The sequence below is a fragment of the Bos grunniens genome, chromosome 16 (assembly GCF_055505025.1).
Source record: "Bos grunniens cultivar Pamir isolate PY7600 chromosome 16, Bosgru_T2T1.0, whole genome shotgun sequence".
In the NCBI taxonomy this organism is placed as follows: Eukaryota; Metazoa; Chordata; class Mammalia; order Artiodactyla; family Bovidae; genus Bos; species Bos grunniens.
The window spans coordinates 51,190,131-51,209,444 of NC_141180.1; the positions used below are offsets into that span (position 1 = coordinate 51,190,131).

The 19,314-nt window shown below is 51.0% G+C and overlaps 1 protein-coding gene across 3 annotated transcripts in view; it reads right to left on the reverse strand.

Annotated features, from left to right (window-relative positions):
* The window catches only part of COQ8A (coenzyme Q8A), a 47,073-nt gene extending 30,373 nt beyond the window's left edge, over nucleotides 1–16,700 (reverse strand). For 2 of the 3 annotated variants that reach the window (XM_086345043.1, XM_086345039.1), the window contains exon 1: nucleotides 16,065–16,158. The gene's annotated coding sequence lies outside the window, so the exon portion shown is untranslated. Of the gene's footprint in view, nucleotides 1–16,064; nucleotides 16,159–16,650 lie in introns of those variants that run through there. The other variant, XM_086345041.1, reaches the window with a different exon arrangement.
* Between the last annotated feature and the right edge of the window lie 2,614 nt (nucleotides 16,701–19,314).

A 19,314-nucleotide genomic window follows, 5' to 3' on the forward strand; every position in this document is an offset into this window, starting at 1 on the left:
GTAGTAAGTGCAGTGATCACATTTTTCTGACCCAGAAGTTAAGAGATGTAATATGACTGGTGCCCTTCTAGATCAGGGGTCAGCAAACCATGGGGACAAATCCAGCCCTGCTGCCTGTTTTTTTAAATATGCATTTTACTGGAACACAAATGTTTTAAATAAGGATTTACTGGAACACAAATTACTGCTCATTCCTTTAGGTATTGTCAACAGCTCATTGATATGTATTACCTACGGCTGTTTGGGGTTTTGGGGTTTGATTTGGTTTTAAGCTATAACACCAAGTTGAGTAGTTGCAAGTGAGAACTATGGCTCACAAAGCTTAAAATATCCCCTTATCTGGTTCTTTCAGGGAAGTGTGTTGACCCCGATTCTAGGGCAACAGAGTAAAACATAACCTCAACTGTCCCAGGAAATTTGGAAAGGCCACTGGAGTTAGAGCAGTCCACCAGAGCTGGCACTGGGGTGAGCACACCTCAGCACAGCTCTGCTCCTGACCCCAAGAGATGGGCACCTTCCCAGGCATAGAGCTGCCCACTACCCAGAGGCCCCAGGCAGGGGCTGGACAGAGGGAGGGGCTCTGAGGTGACCACCTTTTACTGGCTCACCCAGAGCAGGATGATCTGAGAGCTGCTAATGAAGGGGTCAGGCCAGGGGTGAGGTGGGGTCAGATGCCGACTTCCTGTTCTCCTTCCTCCTGCCTTTCCCGAGGTTTTCAGCCATACAGCTGCCTCCTGCGTCCCCTCATCTCACATTAAAATGACAAGTGCACTGTCAGTCCACTGCTTGAGACCAGTCCTCCATTCCAGAACTTTCACCGTATCACTAACAGGAGCCCCCTCTGCCAGGCAAGCACCAGTGTGTGCCTGGGAGGGGAGAGGCAGGCAGACAGGATGCCCACTGCCGCTCCCACCCTCAGCCGCCCACCGAGCCCCCACTGCAGGACAGGGCAGCCTCCTGCCCTGGTCCAGGCTGCTCACCACAGACTCCACGTGGGGCTGAAGACACAGCCCTTGGCTGGCGCAGCAGAACTGTCCCCTGTAAGGAAAGAAGTTCATTTCTGGGCCTCAAGTTGTCTCCTACGCTAAGGACTTCATGTTCCTTCAAAAGCCATTTCCAGACTATTGGGATTTTTTTGGAAACCATTTAAAAAGTATAGACTCTTATGCTAACACACTCAAGGGCTTGTTGAATAGCGGGCACTCTGACATTCTCCAGTGAATTTCACTGGTTCCCCAAACATCTGAAGCAGAAGACCAGCATAATGTGATGTTAACTGTAGCTTCTATTTTTCACTCAGAGTTTATTATATGCCAGGCTGTGTGCTAAGTGTTCTATGTGTATTACCTCCCTTACTTTTCTTTCTTCCCTGACCAGGGATTGAACCCACAACCCCTGCATTAGAAGCTTGGAGTCTTAACCACTGGACTGCCAGGGAAGTCCCCTATGTCCATTGTACAGTGAAGGAACTAAGGTAGAGAGAGGTTAAGTGACTTGCCCAAAGTCACACAACAAGTCACACCACTTGCCCAAAGTCAAAATAAGAGCTAGAACTCGAATCTATCACGGCTCAGGAACCAGGCAACCATTTAACAGGTAAAAGGAGAAAACAAGCAAAAGAGTGATATCCTCAATGGCAAGCCTCCATTCTTCACCCTTTGGGAAATTAAGATATTCTTAGGACTCCCTGGTATGTTGCCCCAAAGTGGACACTGGGCTGGGGGCAGCGAGAGGGAATCGAAAAAGCAGCAGCAGGAGTAGTTCCAGCCTCTAATGACAATCCAGAGAGAAACTCAGGCCATGAATGGACCTGCACGGGCCCAGGGCTCCAGAGCACAGGTAGGTACCTCAGAGGGCCCCAGGTGACCTTTCCTCTTACTGGGGAGCAAATGTAACTGATTACAAACACCAACATGCCAAGCATGGGGTCCTGAGTGCAGTCTCACTGTCTGATTATAAACCAATGTATTCTGCTTAAAAGATTAAAAAAGATTTGGTCCAGGAAGTGATACTGATGAAGCAGTCAAGATGCTCTGGAGTTGGGCGCTCCCGGTTAAAATTCTGACTCTGCTGCTGACCTAAGTAGTCATTTAAGCTCAACTTTGCACCTCAGTTTCCCTCATCTGTTCTCAAGAGGAGTGGGTTAGATAATCCATATAATAGTACTTAGGACCCCGAATGCCTGGCACATACAGAAGGTGCTCAAAACCTGCCAGCTGATGATCATTATTATTAAGACCACACAGACACCCTGGAATGAGGTCTGGACTTGGTGAGACCAGGGCGAGCATGAATGAGACCAGTGTGGACAACCCTCTTACTGATTTACACTCCCAGCAGCCGGGCCGGGTACAGTACCAGATGTGACTCAGGGAGGGCAGACTCACCCTCTCCTGGGGACCAGTGTGGCTTATATGGCTGTGGTGTGAGGCATTACTCAGGAAAGGCAGTCTGGCGTGCTGGCAGCCCGCATGCAGTGCCCAGGACAAGCAGGATAAAATTACCACTGGTAATCCTCAGCACGGTCGATGCCACTCTCAGAGAAGATAACTGCACGGGAGGCTTTCGCTAGGTATTTTCAGGGAGGGACAGTGCAGGGAAACCCCTCTGATGCCCACAAGTTCCCTGGCTCCATCCTACAGCCCATCTGCCGCCAGATTAATCCTCAAAGCCATTTGCATCACATTTCACCCTCGGCTCAAATGGCTCCTAGTTTTCTACAGAATAAGCCCCAAACTCCTGAGCCTGAAGGTGGAGGCTGAAGTCAGGACCCAGGCCTCCCATCCAATCTCTACGTACACCTATGTACCCCCACCACACACAGACACATACACGCACACACGTACCTGCTCCTTCACCTGTGCACTTCACCTATGCACCCATCAGCCATGCAGACTGTATGCATGATGCCAGTCTCTGGGCCTGAGCATCAGCTCTGTGCACGCGTGCACACACACACGCATGCGCACACACACACGCATGCGCACACATGCATGCGCACGCACACACACGCACCTGCTCCTTCACCTGTGCACTTCACCTATGCACCCATCAGCCATGCAGAATGTATGCATGATGCCAGCCTCTGGGCCTGAGCATCAGCTCTGTGCGCGCGTGCACACACACACGCATGCACACACACGCATGCACGCACACACACGCATGCGCGCACACACACACGCACCTGCTCCTTCACCTGTGCATTTCACCTATGCACCCATCAGCCATGAAGACTGTCTGCATGATGCCAGCCTCTGGGCCTGGGCATCAGCTCTGCTCTGACCAGCCAGGATGCTCCAGGTCCCTGAACCTGCTTCCTATAACCTCACCTGAATACTAATGATGGCCTAAGTCCAATCTAAATAAGAGAGACAGAAGTACTTTGAAATGTACGAATATATTCAACATTCCTTGAATATATTCAAGGACATATGTCTAAATTGGGCCCTCATTTTTTCTCAGCTCTTCTAAATTTAACACTTTCCATTGATTGACCAATCCAGCTCTGGTCAGATTCTGCCCCATTTGTAAGTTACCTTTAGCACATAGAAGTCTTTTCAGTAACAAGCCTCTTGAGGGAGGCTCACATCTCATACACCTCTGACTCTTTCCACCCCCACTCCCCCCGACATTCACACAGACTGACCTTGACCACACAAACACCAGTGTCATCTGCACGGTCACACAGCGGTGAGGAAGGACCCTGGTGCTGTAGTTGAGGAGTTCCTCTTAAACTAAAATCAGGTATTTACGCGGTTGTGTTAAAATCTGGCCAAAATACTGCGGGTGGCTGTGGCCAGCTGAATGACGGCCACCCAGAAATGTTCACACAGATGAACACACATGTTCTAATCCCCAGAATCTGTGACTAAGTTATCTCATGTGGTGACAGGGACTTTGCAGGTGTGATGAATTAAAGAACTTGAGATGGAAGGGGCTATCCACCTGGGCCCAGTGTAATCAGGGGTCCTTACGAGAAAGGCAGGAGGATCCAAGTCAGAAGAGGGAGATGTGAGAGAGGCAGAGGCTGGAGCGATGCAGTTGTGGAGACAGAGACTCGGCCAAGGGAGGCAGGCGGCTCTCAGAAGCTGGAAAGAGGAGGGGAGCGGCTCTGTCCTTGGGCCCCCAGAGAGTCTGCTGACTCCTTGGTCTTAGCCAGGTGAGACCCACATCAGACTTCTGACCTCCAGAATATTAAGATAATCAATCTGTAGTGTTTTAAGTCCCTGAGTTTGTGGTCATTTCTTACAGCAACAATGGAAACTAATGTATGGCTATTTTTTAAAAGGTAGATTCCTGGGTTGGGAAGAAGGGCTGTATCCTAGAATAATTTCGAGATCATTCCTCTAAAATAACTTCGTGTGGTCACTCCACAAGCGGCACTGAGTGCTGGCTAGTGCCCGGTGCTGTGCTGGGTGCTGGCATGTCCCACGGGCCGCTTGAGACACATTCCTGCTCCCGATGACAGAGTCCTGCTTGCGTTCAGTATAAACATGCCCCACTTGTCCACCGGCCTCAGGTCAACACTGAGAACACCACGGAGCACCTGTGTTACACACCAGGCACTGCACAGCGTGGGGCCCCGCACCCTCCGAGTAAGAGCCCCCAGCCTCAAAACGCTGTCACCACTTATATTCTTAACCTTTTAAAACACGTTCACTGCAGATTAAACATTTCAATTAAATAATATTAATAATAAGAACAGCTAACAGTCATTCTCCTTATGCATGCATCACTTTGTGCTGCTCCTAATCTTACAACCAGGGCTTCCCTGGTGGTTCAGATGGTAAAGAATCTGCCTGGAATGTGGGAGACCTGGGTTGGATCCCTGGGTCGGAAGGATCCCCTGGAGGAGGACATGACAACCCACTCCAGTATTCTTGCCTGGAGAATCCCATGGACAGAGGAGCCTGGTGGGCTACAGTCTATGGGGTCATCAAGACTCAGACATGACTGAGCGACCTTCACTTCACTTTCATCTCACAACAACCCTGTACAGAATTACGGTCTCGACTTGCTGATGAGGCACAGCTCCACACGGTAAAGAGAACTCGTCCCAACACTCTCAAGAGCTGGCCAATCTACACCTGCCTGACCCCTGGCTCCCTCAGCCCTTTCCTCTTGTGGCCTAGGAAGTGAGAGCAAATAAGAAAACTTCACCCCAGTCAGAAACATGTTTTTAAATCAGTAGTCACTCTCCTGGAAACACAGCAAGATTCACGCCTTGGAAAGTGTCCAACTGGTTGCAGAAAATTATGAGTCATAAAAATCCAGGAGCTGGCTGGGCTCTCAAGGGCCACCTGGCCAAACTGCCTTACTGGAAAGTTCCTCAGCTAAGACTGAGAGTGTCAGGCTTCTCAGCACCAGCAATCCCACCCTGGTTCTATCTCAGACACAGTGGGAGAAAGAGGCAGGAGCCTCACACTGGGTCCACGCTGGGTATGCGCTCCACTGGGTATGTGGCCCCAGTCCTACCATGTACCAACCTTTATCAGCAGCACCTCCAAACACCACATGCAGGCCAGGCACAGACACTTATGCACATCACTGGTGTAAAGGTTAAATTAATGACTCCTGCCATGGAGAGCCGATGCAACCCTTTGGCACTATGTGCTCAGTCACTCAGTTGTGTCCGACTCTTTGCGACCCCATGGACTGTAGCTCACCAGGCTTCTCTGCCCATGGCGATTCTCCAGGCAAGAGTACTGGAGTGGTGTGCCATGCCCTCCTCCAGGGGATCTTCCCAACCCAGGGATCGAACCCAGAGCTCCTGTATTGCGGGCGGATTCTTTACCATCTGAGCCACCAGGGAAGTGTACACAAAACCCCAATAGTTTTTAAAACCAGTGAGTTAACCTACAAAGGACAACTCCAGACAAATGACTGTAGGCAGGAAGAGAATGAGAAAAGGACAGACAGAGGGCGAGGCAGCTGCCTCCTCGCTGACCTCCACTCTTCTTTGCTGGAAGAACTAAGGCCTGGCCCTCAAGGTTCTTCACTGTGGACCACAAGACATCTTTCCAGTGCTTATTTCCCACTATCTCCCCCACACCAGGGCTTCAGCCAGAATGGCTCATCCTCAACACACACACAGACATACCCCCACCCCACACACACACACACTCACACGTCTTCCTGCTTCCACATGCTGCCTCTGCCTCCCCCAGAACACCCTTTCCTCTACCAAAGTCCTACTCATCCTCATGAAACATTAAGACGCTCCACAGCAGTCCCCTGCTCCATCCTAAAGCCACCTCTCTTCCTCTAAAGTCCCTCTTGCCATGCCCTGTATGACTCTTGGTGTATCCATCCCATCTCCCGGGGTTGCATGGTGCCTTCCTGGAGAGGGGACTCTCTTACCCAGACCCTGACTCCTGCTGAGGGCTGGCACTTCACTACACCCTCACCAGGAGTGTCATACCCACGGGCACCCAGGGGCTCCCCAGCTTCCCAAGCTCCATCTTTTGAACCCACAACTCAAGTGACACCAGGGATGCTCAGCACCTGGGAAACGCTTTCTGTCCACAATCTCTGTGAACCACCTCAATGCAGAGGCATGGACACAGCAGTGGGATCAGCACCCCAGTGTTTTAACAGGCAGAAGAGGGGGAAACCGAGGAAGAACAACGTTCATAAGGGGACACTTGGGAGCCTGCTCCCATGCTCATGCAGACACGGGGAGCGAGTGGTGTGGTCCACCCAGGATACCCTATTCGGCCCCACTCCCTCCTTAGAAGAAGAGTGGGAGGGAAGACGGAAAAGACAGCAGGTCTGGCCCACTAACAGTGCGTTCATGTGGGCTGCAACAGGGGCATAGCAGGCGTGACCCATACGTGGTACCCAGCCCTCAGCTTTACCAAACGTTGGCTATAAACACAGCAGGGAGCAAGAGCCACAAACTGCTTTTTTGATCTCACACAGATGGGAGATGTTTGCTCCAGAATCTGTCAAACAGTAACCACTTGTGGGTCACAGGGCAACCTATTCTTACCTTCACCCTCCCCTGAGCCAGGCCTGGTGCCAAACAGAGAAAATGTGCCAGGCAGAAAGCAAACCAGGCTTAACCCCAGGATCTGGGTTTAATGTAAAAGTTCTGTGTGTGAACAACCCCCAGGACCTCACATCTTGCCCAGCAGATGGCAGGAACCCTCTGGCTCCCGGTCCGCGAGGGCAGCCAGCCAGCCCCAGGTTCGAAGCCCACCCTGGGCACCAGCCACATGTGACAACGGGCCCTCCTGCTCTCCCTTGGGCTGAGCTTCCTCGTTTCCTCACATATAAGAAGCTGAGACTGACCTAGATGACCTCAAGATTTGAGATTAGGTCATGGCCTTTTATCCCCTGAGCGGATCAGTATGACCCAGGGCTGTGCTAAAAATTGGGATTTAACAGGGTCTAGAGAGAATCACAGGCTTCCCAAGTGGCGTGAGTGGTAAAGAACTTGTTTGCCAATGCAGGAGGCATAAGAGACCTGAGTTTGATCCCGAAGTAGGGAAGATCCCCTGGAGGAGGGCATGGCTACCCACTCCAGTATTCTTGCCTAGAGAATCCCATGGACAGAGGAGCCTGGCAACTACAGTCCATGGGGTCACAAAGAATCGGAAATGACTGAAGCGACCTTGCACACACACACACACACAAAGATTTTCACACTCAAAAGAATCTAAGTACTAACTCTTCTAGACACTCTGTGAAAACAGCAAGCGTGTGTGTGTGGCAGGGGTGGGGTGGGATGGGGGGTACGGGGGTGGGCAGACTTGCTTCTCAGGGGTGGAGAGGTGGGGACCACAACCTCTTTCAGGCAACACCTCTGGGAAAGTCCAGTAGGAGGGGCAGGGAGCAGGGAAGGGATTTGGGCCCCTTCTCAGAGAACCAGGAAACACTTCCCTGCCCCACTTACACACACACACACACACACACACCAGGAAACACTTTCCTGCCCCACTTACACACACACACACATACACACACCAGGAAACACTTTCCTGCCTCACTTACACACACACACACACACACACACCCCCGCCTCCTGCCCTCCTCAGCAGCTGCCAGGAGCCTGACTTCCCCTTTGAGCACCACCCCAGGCCAGCCTCCCCTCTCACACCAAGCAGAGGGCCTCACTCACATCTAGCTGACCTCTTGCTTCCCTAAAACAGAGGCAATCAGCTGTGCTCGCCCTCAAGCCCTGGTCCAGGCCTCAGCCCTCCCCCGGCTTCCCTTATCTCCTATCTCCTCATCCTATCTCCTCCCCGCACTGCCATCCCGAAATTCTTCCCTCTCCCTCCTCCTCTAGGACCTTGTCTCTGACCTATTTTTTGTTTTGCCTTCAATCTCTCCTTCCACAAAAGCTTTCCCCCTCAAGCCCACAAACCTGCTCTCAGCTTTCATGCACCAAATATGAAAAAACCTCCTGTTGATTCCGTCTCTCCTTCCATCTCACCTCTGCCAACGTTCCAGGGACAGAGGGCACCTCCCGTCTTGTCCTTCCTCCTCCCTCAGCACAGGCTGTCTGGCCCAGACCCCAAGCTCTCCACCACCACCCCCCACACCATGACACTCACAATGGCTACCTGATGGCTCCATCCACCTAAGCCACCCCAACACCATCCTCCCCAGCCTTTCCCGCTGGCCCCACTCTCTCGGGAAATCTTGACCTGGGTTTCCGTCACTCTGTCAGCCCCTCAGCTCAGCTTCTTTCACCAGCTCCTCATCCTCACAGCACAGGTGTCCCCAGGCCTGGTCCCCAGCCTCTCCACCCGGCTCCCTACACTGTCCCCTGGGAACAGGCTTCAGCCTCCCCATGGGCTGGTGGCTCCCTCAGGCCTGTGCATGCCATTCCCAGCTGGGGCCGGGCAGGCCAACCCAACCACTGAATCAATTCTAGAACCAAACCAGTTATACATACATGACATCTCTCCCTCCAAGTCCTATGGACACCAATGAAGGGGTCCAGGGAACTGGGGGTGGGGGGAACGGAGCAGTTCTAGACCTTGACTGTGATAATGGTTACATGATTCTATGCATTTACCAAACCACCCAACTGCACACCAGAAAGTGTGAACCTACTGTATGCAAACTGTACCTTAATAACAAAAGAATACAAGGGAAAATCACACAAGGCACCTCGACCCCTTTGCTTCTAAAACGATCACCATCTTCCTTCCGCCAGTCCAGGTCCTCCTCCCCTGACCCTGTTTTCAGCAGTGACACCACCATCTACCCCAAACAGTGCTCCCCTCACTAGACATCTCAGCCCGGGTTAAGCAGTCACTTAAGAGATTCCACCTGCACAGAGTTACACTCTCTGGAATCTACGCTTTCATTCCACCTCCCCAAGGCCTGCCACCTGGGACTCAGGCCGCCCTCACTTCTTACAGGCCACCTCACTAGGCTCCCCTTCATCTACCCTGAGCCCTCCACCATAATCCAGTCCCCATTCTGCACAGTTTGCCTACTGAGTGCCCTCCGCTCCCCAGAGCGGCATCCACTTTTGCCCCTTCCTGCTCGGGCCTCAGCTTTGGATCCTTTCTCTCCCACAGAAACCCAGGCACCCTTCAGGCCGCAGCTCCTAGACCTCCCAGCACAGGAATCCACTTCGTTAGCCCTCTCCCAACAGAGCCAATAGCACTGCACCCTGGGTTCCCACAGCAGAAGGCCGCCCCCGCTCCCCACAGCCCCCGGTCCTGCACAGTCCGCCCAATACCCTCGGATACCCACGTCCACTGCACATATGCCACGGCACGGAGCCACCTCCCTCTCTGTCAGGGCCCCCCAGGCTGCAACTGAGCTGTGGGCGCTTTCCAGCCTGAACTATCAGCTGAAAAGTAGGAGGGCTAGGCCAAGCCTGCCTGGCCCCCTGACCCCACTGCTGAGATTAAATGCCACAACAGAAGTACTAGTGGACTATCCTAAATTCCTAAGGGTGATCGCACAGGCTACTTCAACAGGAAATAGGGACTCACCCCATCCACTCCCTAGCCCAGCCCCCTACCGCTCCCCTCCAACTCCTAACCCTCCTACCAAGCTGCACTCACCCCCACCAGGCAGTCCCCGGCCCCAAGGCTTCTGCTCAAAGAGCCCACTGCCTGGACAGATGCCACTCAAAGAATGGTCCTGGGACTAAAGGTGTCATCCTTGATGAAATAACAGGAGTAAGCAGAGATCAAATTGCCAACATCCAAAAAAAAAAAAAAAAAAATTGCCAACATCCACTGGATCATGGAAAAAGCAAGAGAGTTCCAGAAAAACATCTATTTCTGCTTTACTGACTATGCCAAAGCCTTTGACTGTGTGGATCACAATAAACTGTGGAAAATTCTGAGAGATGGGAATACCAGACCACCTGATCTGCCTCTTGAGAAATGTGTATGCAGGTCAGGAAGCAACAGTTAGAACCGGACATGGAACAACAGACTGGTTCCAAATAGGGAATGGAGTATGTCAAGGCTGTATATTGTCATCCTGCTCATTTAACCTATATGCAGAGTACATCATGAGAAACATTGGGCTGGAAGAAGCACAAGCTAGAATCAAGATTACCGGGAGAAATATCAATAACCTCAGATATGCAGATGACACCACCCTTATGGCAGAAAGTGAAGAGGAACTCAAAAGCCTCTTGATGAAAGTGAAAGTGGAGAGTGAAAAAGTTGGCTTAAAGCTCAACATTCAGAAAACGAAGATCATGGCATCTGGTCCCATCACTTCATGGGAAATAGATGGGGAAACAGTGGAAACAGTGTCAGACTTTATTTTTCTGGGCTCCAAAATCACTGCAGATGGTGACTGCAGCCATGAAATTAAAAGACGCTTACTCCTTGGAAGGAAAGTTATGACCAACCTAGATAGCATATTGAAAAGCAGAGACATTACTTTGCCAACAAAGGTCCGTCTAGTCAAGGCTATGGTTTTTCCAGTGGTCATGTATAGATGTGAGAGTTGGACTGTGAAGAAAGCTGAAGTGAAGTCGCTCAGTCGTGCCCAACTCTTTGCGACCCCATGGATAGCCTGCACCCAGCTTCTCTGTCCATAGGATTTTCAAGGCAAGAGTACTGGAGTGGGTTGCCATTTCCTTCTTCAGGGAATCTTCCCAACCCAGGGATCGAACCCAGGTCTCTCACATTGTAGACAGACGCTTTGCCACTGATGCTTTTGAACTGTGGTGTTGGAGAAGACTCTTGAGAGTCCCTTGGACTGCAAGGAGATCCAACCAGTCCATTCTAAAGGAGATCGGCCCTCGGTGTTCTTTGGAAGGAATGATGCTAAAGCTGAAACTCCAGTACTTTGGCCACCTCCTGCAAAGAGTTGACTCATTGGAAAAGACTCTGATGCTGGGAGGGATTGGGGGCAGGAGGAAAAGGGGACGACAGAGGATGAGATGGCTGGATGGCACTACCGACTCGATGGATGTGAGTTTGAGTGAACTCCAGGAGATGGTGATGGACAGGGAGGCCTGGCATGCTGCAATTCATGGGGTCGCAAAGAGTCTGACATGACTGAGCGACTGAACTGAACTGAACTGAACTGAAGCACTTAGAAAGGCTTCCCTGGTAGCTCAGCTGGTAAAGAATCTGCCTGCAATGCAGGAGACCCCAGTTAGATTCCTGGACCAGGGAGTTCCCCTGGAGAAGGGACAGGCTACCCACTTCAGCATTCTTGGGCTTCCCTGGTGGTGGCTCAGATGGTCAAGAATTCACTTGCAATGTGGAAGACCTGAGTTCAATCCCTAGGTTGGGAAGATTCCCTGGAGGAGGGCATGGTAACCGACTCCAGTATTCTTGCCTGGAGAATCCCCATAGACAGAGGAGTCCATGGGGCTACAAAGAGTCAGACACGACTGAGTGACTAAGCACAAGCACTCAGAAACCCTCACAGCAATTTAGCACGGCCATGATGTGAAGAACTGACTCGTTGGAAAAGACCGTGATGCTGGGAAAGATTGAAGGTGGGAGGAGAAGGGGACAACGGAGGATGAGATGGTTGGATGGCATCACCGACTCGATGGACATGAGTTTGAGTAAGCTCCAGGAGTTGGTGATGGACAGGGAAGCCTAGCGTGCTGCGGTCCATGGGGTCTCAAAGAATCGGACACGAATGAGCGACTGAACTGAACTGATGACACTTTTAGTGTGTTTTACAAAAGTACTGGTCTGCAGCAAATTGGGGAAAAATAAAACCTGGCCTTTAGCATAGAGTCTGGGAAGCACTGGCCCCTCACTCCTCTACACTCCTGCCTCTTTCTGCTAAAATCCTGCTCATCGTCAGTGTCCCAGTTAATACGCCTTCTCCTCCAAGAGTCACTAGCCAGAAGTGGTCTCACTCAGAGCCCCTAGTTCAAACCACACTGAGGGTGCTTAGGTGGTATCTGCATACCACTTATTACAATTCCCAGAGGCCAGGGACCCAGAGAACTGTTCAGTTGTATATTCCCAATACCACACTCAAGGAATACAATCAACTGATACTTGTTCAACAATGAGTAAATAACCAGCTGCTGCTGTTGCTGCTAAAATGCTTCAGTTGTGTCCGACTCTTTGCGACCCCATGGGCTGTAGGCAACCAGGCTCCTCTGTCCATGGGATACTCCAGGCAAGGATACTGGAGTGGGTTGCCATGCCCTCCTCCAGCGGATCTTCCCAACCCAGGGATCGAACCCACGTCTCTTACATCTCCTGCATTGACAGGTGGATTCTTTACCACTAGTGCCACCTGGGAAGCTCACCCACAATGTCACAGAGGGCTTTTCTTCAGGGCAGGACATGGAGGGGCACCAACCCTTAGGGTACACATGATTTCCCAGGTTTGGACAAAACGCAGCCCCTCTCCCTCCACCCAGAAGGAAACAGAACAATGTTTTAAAAAGCAAGTTGAGGGCTCTGGAGACAAGAACTCAGTCACTATTCACTACAAGAGAATCTACAATACTCTGAAATGGCAAGTTGAGAGAAAAACCCTCAGCTTTCTCATGAATCCTTCTCTGCATGGACAGAAGAAAAAAAAATAAATCATATCCAAGTATGAAGAATAAAAAGATTTTTTTAGGGTCATTTCCAACTTTAAATATACTATAGGCCCATGACCTCAAAGCAAAAAGGTCAAGAGCTCAGGAGCCTATAACCCCACAATGAACAGCATGCTTATTAACAGACCACTCAGGTGTGAAAATTGTGGGGAGAAGCCCACCCAGACGCACCCCTCTCAGGGTTCTGACCCTGCCTCAGAGTCAGCTGACCCCATTCCCGCTACCCCCTCTCCCTGCATGGGCGCAACTCCTAACGCAGCAGGACCCTCACATTCCCCCCTCCCACAGGCTCTTCTTTCTCTGGCTCTCCCAAGTTCCTGGCTGTTGTTTAGCAAGAATGCTGGAACTATTTCCAGATGCCACAGTCAGATCAAGACAACTCTCTATCTAAATATTCCTGTCTAATTTTGCACACAGCTCTTGTTTCAACTGACAAAGATAATGACTCAGTGTCCACAGCTCTTGATGGAAAATCATCCTGCCGAGTTTGGAGCTTCCCAATAATAAGCTTCTCTAAACTTCTTTTTGAGAAAGGAAGACTGACCTCCCTGTCCAGATTCTGTTCTGCAGGCAAGAAAGGGTACCCAAAAGACCCCCTAACAAACCAAGGAGTGTTATGGGAAAATCCTGATACATCCCCATAGGACCAATCAATGACAAGAAAAGGAAATCCACGGTATGGACTTGGGGTGTTTTTCCTGTCCAATAACCATTGTTTCTTCACTTTTCTGCATCCCCGTCAGTTTGTGACTTTGGAATTTGGGGCATAAATTCTGGGTTAAAGTGAAGACAAACTCTAGACTCAGAAGTAAGTGTCTTTCCCTGCAAAAACAAATGGCTCATTGTCTCCGACATTGTCTCTGATGCTTTGATCAACTGGAAAAGCACTCTACAAATTGTACATGTGTCCCTTCTGCACCAGTACACTTCTGGGTAGCCTCTTTCAGGAGGAGTACATGGTACAAGTAAATACACCTACATATATGTTTGAAATGCAGACACTTTCTCTCTGCAGACATGGGCCTAGCCCCCTCTCACATCATAAGACATAAGGGATGTCTCAGTAAATAAGTGAGGATGAACAAAGTATCACTTTGCAAAAGCCACTTATGGAAAACTGAATTGTCCTTTCAGTCACCACTGACAGCTTAAACCTCTTTGCTCACTGTTTACAAAACACCCCATGGTTATTTCACATGCATATCTCCCACAGTCTTGCAAACACCCCAAAGACAGAAACCACAAGTCTCCCACTTCTTTTGGGGCTTCCCAGGTGGCGCTAGTGGTAAAGAACCCACCTGCCAATGCAGGAGACATAACAGACCTGGGCTGGATCCTTGGGTTGGGAAGATCCCCTGGAGAAGGGCATGGCAACCCATTCCAGTAGTCTTACCTGGAGAATCCCATGGACAGAGGAGCCTGGCAGGCTACAGTGCATAGGGTCAAAAAGAGTCGGACACGACTGAAGCGACTTAGTATGCATCCCTGCTTCTTTTGTATTCTGGACTCAGTCTCTGCCATGCATTCAGCAGGCACAGCTAATGCCCATAGGTTTCTAACCTCCTATCTCACCCCTATCCCCCAGGTATGGAGCAGGGGGTAAGGAAATTCCCTTGAAGCCCAACCAACATGGCTTCTATCATTGTTTTGGGACAGAGAGCACAATGCTATCTGCTACCTAAACCTCTCAGCTACTCATGGACAGGTCCCAGGGGGGCCTTTGGCAGCATGGGAACTCTTACAGTTTTATCTCTGTGGTTCTCAATCAAGGTTGACTGAGTCCTCCAGGAGACATCTGGCAATGTGTGGAGACATTTTTGGTTGTCACAACTAGTGGGGGAAGAAGAGGGGGGTACTACTAGCATCTAATGGATAGAGGCCAGGGATGCTGCTGAAAATTAAGAAACCCTGGCTTATGTGACACACAGGAAGCATTCAGACCACCTTAATTCACTTTTCCTTTGAGTTGTCCAAGGTCAGGTCCAAAATCATAACCCTGTTTTGTCTGCATCATTTGCAAAGTTGAAAATGCCCAAAGCCATCATCAATCATAAAGGTGTTTCCCCTGAGAATCACCAGTTTCCCCACCCCTCCTCCCGCTTTGTACCTTCTCCAGAGATGGGCCCTCCTGCCAGCGTAACAACTGGCAAGCTGGCATCCTGCACGCTCAAATCCTTTAACAACAAGTTAGACCTGGCAGGTCCAACTCTTCAGTCTTCTGTCACGCACACCCAAGGCCCAAGTGAGCATGGACGAGTTTCCCAATGGGCTGCAGGCCCTACCTAGGATGAAAGGCTGCACAGAAGCCGCTCACCCTTCAGAGGACTGGCACCTGTCATCCAAATAGAGAGTTCCAGCATCCAGACCTGCCCCCCAGCAGCATTCTCCATCCCACAAGGTCCATGGGAGGACCGGCCTCCGTTTGGCAGAGGGGCAGGCACTGGGGAAAGGCACGACCATTGACAAGATCCCCAGCGTTTGAAGCTGCAGGAGGACGGGCCAAAGAAAAGGCAGCGGAGAACATAACCAAAAAGGACCCTCAGTCCCATGTTCATACAAAACCCTCACCAGTGAAACCCAACAGCTGGCTAGGGCCAAGGGCGTCAAAATCCTGACACAAACCTCGGGCCAGGGACAATTAGCGCCCCTGAGACAGTGCAAAGGGGTCTAGGCGTGAAGAGAAATGTCATCGTAAGAAAGCGAGGCAAGAAAGCAGTACTGGCAACCAAGAAACAAGGCATCAGGTCACCAGGGCTGCTAGGCGAGTTCCGAGGACCCAAGGCTCCGGCACGCAGCCTTCGCACCCTCCCCGAGACAGATATGGGCTGTGGGAACGGGGGTAGCAGACAGCCGTAGGCGCCCACCCTGCATTCTGAGGCGCGCCCACGGCGCCGTGGCCTGGAACTCCGGGCAAATGAAACTCGCAAAGGGGAAGCCGCTCTGTCACTTGAGGATGCAAGAAGGGCCCAAGCGGGAGGTGAGCCCTGCTCTGGCCTCAGGCAGACGGCGCCCAGGGCACGCGGCGCCCGGCGGGCAGCAGCCTTACCCGGCTGCAGGAAGCTAGGATCCGCGGTCACCTTCGCGCAGCCTCCGCGCGCTCGCCTCAGCGCTGGCGCCCGGCACGCGCTCCGGATCTGTTTACCAACTCGCCCGCGCCCGGAGACCCAGAGCCCTCAGCCCTGCCCCGCGGGCCACTCCCATTGGCTGCGCCGCCGCCTCCAGCCCAACGCCGCGCATCGCGGGGCAGCGTGCTCGGCCCGTGCGCTCGACCCGCGGCCAATGGGGTCTAAGGGCGGAGAGAGAGGAGCCAATGGGAGGCCCGCCAGCGCGCAGGGCCCCTCCCATTCTTCCCCTTGCTGCTGCCCTCTTCCCTAGTTAAAAAAGCCGAACTGAAGACCACGCGCTGGGTCTAGAGAGACATCTCGCGTGCTCCCGGAGACCTCAGTCTTCTCCAGACCGGACGGCAAACGCAGCTGCGGTGACCAATGTCGGCTGTCTTGTCCCGGGCTGATACTCCCCGGGCTTTCTAGAGGCCGAGGAAGGAGCCGTCGCGACTACAGCGGGCGGGCTCCGCGCTGGCCGTTTTGTAATGAGGAGAGGAGCCCTCTCCTGGTTCCCCAGAAAGGACTCACAGAGCTGGGAAGCCTTGCGGGCCTGCTGAATGCACGTCCGCCTCCGGCCCCCGGCCCCGCCCACTTGTCGCGTTTCGCTTTGGGCTGGCAGCGTTGGCCGGCCTCCCACGCCCCAGGCCGGGTCGCCCTAGCAGTGGCCCCAAAGCATGTGGGGTTATTTGCCTGGGTCCTCGTGGGGGCCCTAGGTAGAGGGGCCCCACCAGCACATGGAAGGAGCTACCCCGGAAGGAAGTGCGTGGACTGAAGTGGAGTGGCCCCAAGTCTACGCGTCAACCAGTGTTTCAGACCCGAGCCCCAAATGTCTGACAGTTTCCACTCCCTGATCATAAAGATAAATATTCAAGTCAAAGCATTGTCCTTTATGCTGAGCTGATTTTGAGGAATTAATATATAACATTATGCAAGCTAGTTTATTTTTTTAAGTTTTATTTTATATTGAAATATAGTTGAGTGAAAGAAGAGAGTGAAAAATTTGGCTTAAAGCTCAACATTCAGAAAACTAAGATCATGGCATCCGGTCCCATCACTTCATGGCAAATAGATGGGGAAACAGTGGAAACCGTGGCTGACTTTATTTTTCTGGGCTCCAAAATCACTGCAGATGGTGATTGCAGCCATGAAATTAAAAGACGCTTACTCCTTGGAAGGAAAGTTATGACCAACCTAGACAGCATATTAAAAAGCAGAGACATTACTTTGCCAACAACGGTATGTCTAGTCAAGGCTATGGTTTTTCCAGTAGTCATGTATGGATGTGAGTTGGACTATAAAGAAAGCTGAGTGCCGAAGAATTGATGCTTTTGAACTGTGGTGTTGGAGAAGCCTCTTGAGAGTCCCTTGGACTGCAAGGAGATCCAACCAGTCCATCCTAAAGGAGATCAGTCCTGGGTGTTCTTTGGAGGGACTGATGTTGAAGCTGAAACTCCAGTACTTTGGCCACCTGATGTGGAGAGCTGACTCATTTGAAAAGACCCTGATGCTGGGAAAGACTGAGGGCAGGAGGAGAAGGGGACAACAGAGGATGAGATGGTTGGATGGCATCACCGACTCAATGGACATGGGTTTGGGTGGACTTCGAGAGTTGGTGATGAACAGGGAGGCCTGGCGTGCTGCAGTTCATGGGGTCACAAAGAGTCGGACATGACTGAGTGACTGAACTGAACTGAATAGGGGTTGATTTACCATGTTGTGTTCAGATTCTTTTCCATTATAGGTCATTATAGAGTATTGAGTAGACTTCCCCTATGCTATATGGTAGGTCCTTGTTGATTGTATATAGTAGTCTGTATATATTAATCTCAGCCTCCTAATGAAACTGGTTTATTTTTATTATTAGTCAGAAAACTTGAAAGCCATTGTATACTGACGCCTGAAATGAAGGAGGGGGGAGAACTGAAAAAAAAAGAAGTGTGAAGTGTGTTAGTCCCTCAGTTGTGTCCAACTCGTCACACCCCATGGAGCCCACCAGGCTCCTCTGTCCATGAAATTCTCTAGGCAAGAAATGGGTGGGGGGGGTATTAAAAATAACAGAATTCAGATGTGAACCTAACTTCACAGTTTGGACCAGAGCTGCGGCAACATGTACCCTGGAGGGCAGAACAGAGCCTGCGGGTCCTGGGTGGGGGAGCTGTGAATTTCCATGGCCTGATCACTGGGGTGCTGGATCTCCTCTGCAGAAACGTTCATATACTCTCTTGCCAGTCCAAGTTCTGCCCCAACCCCCCAATCTTCTGCACACAAAATAGAACATGTTTTTTTGAGAGATAATTAAGGAGTTTTTGACAAGTTTCAAGGAACTGCCACAAATAGTACAGGGCTAACTGGGACCTTGCCTTGAATAGGAAACTGGCTCCCTTTTAGCACACTGAAGAGAAAGTTTCAGCCCCTATTTGGGCCTTCAAAGGGTGTTCATTGCTCCCTCCCAAGCTAACTGTTCCCTTAACTGCCTGCATTCCTTCAACTCCTGCCAGCTTAGTGACCCTCCATCACTGCCCATGGGATGGTGGAGTCCCTGGTTCATCCCTTCCTGTAGTGTACAATACAGACCCTACCTCCATCAGACTTCACTTGGATGAGGATGTGATTTTCATCAGCTCCAGCTTCTGCCTTTGAAAGTGGAGAGAGGATGTGGTTCCTTGTGGGAGGGAATTGGTTGCTTCCAGGCCAATTCAGTCTCACTCCGCTAGCAATGCCAGGGTTAACTTTTCTCTTCCCAGGTGGCACTAGAGGTAACAAAACAAAACAAAAAACCCGCCTTCCAATACAGGAGTCAAGACAGGCTTGGATCCCTGGGTAGGGAAGATCCCCTGGAGGAGGGCATGGCAACCCACTCCAGTATTCTTGCCTGGAGAATCCCATGGACAGAGGAGCCTGGCGGGCTACAGTCCATAGGGTCACAAAGAGTGACTACTGAATAACTTAGCACACACAGAGTACCTGAAGACCAGCATAACCCACTACCATAAACATTAGTTTTTCATCAGAGACTACCACTAGTTTATGCAAAGAAGGAATCTTCATCAGATTGATATTATTTTGATCTTACTCCTTGTGAATAATGACCTCAGCTTTTTTATGCTAAAAACACATTTCTTTCCTGACCTGATTTTTTATTGCAAAGATTCCTCCATTACTTCAAGTTAAAGATTCCTTCAAATTATTTTT